General features: G+C 47.6%; 1 long non-coding RNA gene across 1 annotated transcript; it reads right to left on the bottom strand.

Moving 5' to 3' along the window:
* Positions 1–1,692: 1,692 nt before the first annotated feature.
* Positions 1,693–2,946, bottom strand: LOC137850652 (uncharacterized). The gene is made up of 2 exons (XR_011092713.1): positions 2,340–2,946; positions 1,693–2,177 (listed from the first exon to the last, which is right to left on the bottom strand). It is a non-coding gene; the product is annotated as an uncharacterized lncRNA (long non-coding RNA).
* Between the last annotated feature and the right edge of the window lie 1,302 nt (positions 2,947–4,248).

The following is a 4,248-nucleotide window of genomic DNA, read 5'->3' as shown; positions in this document are numbered from 1 at the left end:
CAGGGCTTTCTGCATCAGTCTCGCCGACAGGCTCCTGCATTTCAAATGTGTTCAATTCTAATGTTTTCCCCCTGTACAGAGCAAATCCAAGCAGCAGTGGGCTGTCAGCAGGTTGCAATCACAGTGCTGCCAAGCTGGTGTTAACAACCACCTCCCTTCCTCTCCCTTGACCTAAGGAATCGAACACACAGCCAGCTATGCAGAGAAGCCCTTGAACAGATCCTGTGCCTGTTGATGCGTCCTACGGACTTAAGCCACAATACTCACAAAGCAGGGAACACTCAAGTGCCTTTCTGAAGCTCAACCTGAGCTTGTGACCTGTTTCTCGTGGCACAACAAAGCACTTTATCTGTTGAGTCATGGGGGTCATCACATGGCGATCATATACTCCCTCAGAAACATTGCTGAGATAGCTGCAACTTCAAAACCAGCACCTGGGTCCTGCTCCAGGTCTCTGCTGTTTTGATCTGAGCAGAGATCAGAACCTGAGAGGCAGCACATGTGTCAACTATCAGTTTAATGAAGGTACCACTTGCTTCTGCAACCAGCTCAAGGTTTGGCTGGCTGACCATGAGCAGAACCCAAGTCAGGAACATGCTGGCTGCCCCTGATTTCTCATGGGAATGCTGTAACGACAAAAAATACATGCATCCTTCCAGTATCTAAACACGAAAGGCATGGGTGAGCAGCAGTAATTGTATGGCTCCAGGGTTGAGAAAATAAATTTAAGAGGAGATCTTGTAAGAGTCCTTTGTTTGAGGCAGATTAAATAGGTCACTGGACTTCATAGAGGAGAGAATGAGGAGAAAAAGGCTATTAATGACATACCTCAGATTTGTCATCTTGTGGGGAGGGAAGAGGCAATTTTGATTCTGGCTGTGGCCTTTCAGTTTTGTCAGCTCAGAATCGTTGCCCAGAGGAGGGAGGCTCTTTTGAACCACAACAGAGCTTGTTTGTTGCACACTTTATGTACGTATATGTATACACACGCACACAAGCATAACTCAAAGGATTACGTTTGAGGTAGTATGAGCCTAACAAGAAAATGTGATTACAATAAGTATTTGGCATTGATGTAATACCGTAAACATATCTTTAATAATTTGGACATAAGCTTCAGAGCAGCACTGTGCTTGTCAGGAGACACGAGTGAAAGCATTTTCAAAACTTGTTGTGACCCACATTAGCAATAGAGGCTTCAGTTTCTAGGTCTTTGCCCAGATCTAGGCCATCGCTGGTAAGCTGTAAGGGGCTGGGCAGAGTGTTACAGGGGTGTCTGGCATGCAGCTAGAGCTGTAGCCAGCCTCTAGTAGCTCAGGATAATGTTAGGCATTGCCTCAAGCATCCTGTTGGTCCCAGTCGTGTTTGCTCAGCTCCTCACCCAGCTCCTTCCCCGCACTCCCCATGCTTCAAATCTCAGGACTCCGTGCTGCAAGTAGCCCAGCCCCGATGCCTCCTTTCAGAGAGCAAGAGGTGGGAAGTGAGAAAGCTCCCTGGGACTCTGACTTCCAGGCCTCCTGCTTGACCAGGCTCAGAGTGCCCCAAGTTCCCAACCGCACCCATCCTCACCTGAACCCTAATCCCAGCTGTGCTGTCACCTTAGCTGTACTTCTGCCTTTTCTCCCCGTCCTCACTCCTGTATGTGCACAAAAACGGAACGGTAGATTTCTTCATAAAGCAAAGCTGCTACTGTTTGATTTATTTTTTTTAACTTGACAAACATTTTTCATCCAGCTTTCTGGCCAGAAGTAACAAACCCTTAGTAAAACTCATTTATCCAGACCTACAGAAAACAAAAGTCCAAATGGTTGGGCTTGCTGAACTCTTAAACAAAAGGAAACCAACTTTTAATAGTTAACCTGATTAACAATGACTGTCAGCTCTGGCTGTACTCCCACTTTCTATAGTAAATTCATTAATGCCATCATGTGATTGCCTATTTAGCCCAGGGAATCCCCAGTGTCCCAGTTCCCTCCGTTTTTCATGACATTTGCAGGGACTGGTGGCTCCCTTGAATGCAGAACTTGCCTGGGGATGCCTCTTGAGTCTCAGCCCAAATTTCTAGACCCAGTTTGTCCCAGGACACGCAGTCTGTTTTGAGTAGACTTTCTCCACAAAACCTCTATCGTCCCTTGTAGGAAGGGGATTGCAGCCAGCACCGCTGCAGCAAGCAGTACCTGGTAAGTCACGAACGAGGACGGGTCATTCGGGGCCTCCCAGGTCCCCATGGCAGGAAAGTGCCCCTGACAGAGGGCTGGAGACCTTGGCACCATGAGGAGAGACTACGATGAAATAATGCCCGAGGGGAAACAAACATCAGCTCTGTTTCCTCCACTCACCTTCATGGAGAAATGTGCGGCAGAGGAAAGTGGAAAATGCCAGAAACGCTCCTCAGAGGCTGTGTCCTCTGGGGCAGATGAGTGTCCCACCTCCCGCTGCCTCGGCACAGTGACTGCCAGCTGGGACGGGACAAGAAGCTGCATGAGAACGGGTAAATAAAGCCGGGCACGGGGCTCCTGCCAGCCCCATCACTTCTTGTAGCCTTTCCCTTGCATGTATGCAAGGCCTGTGTGAAGCTTCCAGGGTCAGCACTGGGGATAAAACCACCCCTTCACTGCTTTGGAGCCATCCCTGCAGACAGATTTTGCCTGGAGCAGCTGGGCCTTTAGCAACTCAAGGACTGCTCGTGGCCATTGCCCCCAGTCCCTCTGGTATGAGGGATGTTCAGGGCACGTCCAGCCTGCGGGTTGTGACCACCACCAGCTTCTCACCTCCTACACTGACAGAAAAAGTCAAACCCACAACTCTCAGAGGCTGCTGTGGGTAAGCAACACAGCCTCTGCCAACCTAAAAGCCTCGAGGACAGCACCCCTGATACAGCAGGGAGCCTTCTGGCAAACCAAGCCTATTCAGAAGCATCAGAAAAGAGGATTAAAAGAACCGCTATCCCCACCTCTGGAGGTGCAGGCGGCGGGGTGAACTGGAGCTGACCAGCTGGAGAAAAGCCCCCCTGCAGATGGCCAGCAGTGCAAGGTGCTGGGCTGATTTCAGCAGCTCGTTTATCTCAGTTACCTGCCGGCCCCTCTTGGGCTTAAACCATCAATTTGCACCTGTCGCTGGTGTGGGGTAAACAAGCTGCAGTCAGTCCAAGAGCAAAAACTCCAGCTGAGCTCACCAGGCATTCCTCATCCACGGGAGAACCCCCTCCTCGCAGCCTCGGAGAGAGACTCAATCAAAACACAGAAACGTGAAGCCTTTTTTTTTTTTTTTGACAAAATGCCTCTCCCTGCCCTGGTTCTGAGGGGGAAACAGAAGGTAAAAGATATTTGGGATTATTATGTTAAAAAGAAAAACTCCACGCCACTGATTCTGCATCCTGCTGCTGCATAAACTGCTGTGAAATTTCCATCCTGGTAGGCTTTTGTCTCTTTGAACACACATTTTCCTGAACATCTTCTTTTATGAGCTATTATTTGAATAAAGTATTTCAGTCTGGGGAAAATCTTTTCCAAAACGGAGCAAATTAGCATCCCAAGACACAGGCTTCTTCTATTTCAGTGCAAAGGTAAAACTGTGGGGTACAGGGCCAGTGTAGGAAGAGCATATTTACTCCTCCGAATACACGTAACCTTTACATTTACCAATTAGTTCAGTCTTCTCGAAGCATAAAGCCACCACTGCTCGTGTTAGGGCATTACCTCCTGCTGCTGACCAGCTACACAAAGGAGCAACTTTTGTATCCACCCACAGAAAGGAAATTTTCGGGTACAAACAATGAGTTTTCTTATTTTCTTAGTAAGTTTAAGAAAATGTTCCTAGAATATATTAACTTTTACCACAATTCAGCCTTTTTTCCTCTTTCCGCCTTTCAGAGTATTTTAAAAAGATCTGATGTGGAGAGAAGTGTGTTCCTAGGTTGGAACACAAACAGGTTGTGCGACAGCAGAAACCGAAGTCAAAGCTTAGTTTTAAGAAAACCTGGGATCTCAGTTTACATGAGAAAGTGCTTCAAAGCGATGAGAATACATACGGGGATTAGAGATCCAAAGAACAGTTTGAATGGAAATTGTTCTTTCGCAATCCATGTGCTTTACTCCCAGTGCAGATTCATCCTCGTTAAGATTTGCCTTCCTGTAGTTTTCTGCCTCAACTCAGATTCACCGTAAACTGAGCTCTAAATACAAAGCAGACCTCCTGTAACTCTGATCTCTCAGTTGTGTTTGCAGAACTTGTGCATCTTCTTTACTA

Source organism: Anas acuta, chromosome 2 (assembly GCF_963932015.1).
Source record: "Anas acuta chromosome 2, bAnaAcu1.1, whole genome shotgun sequence".
NCBI lineage: Eukaryota > Metazoa > Chordata > Aves > Anseriformes > Anatidae > Anas > Anas acuta.
Note: the sequence above shows the minus strand (reverse complement) of the source record. Positions and strands in the feature narration are given on the sequence as shown.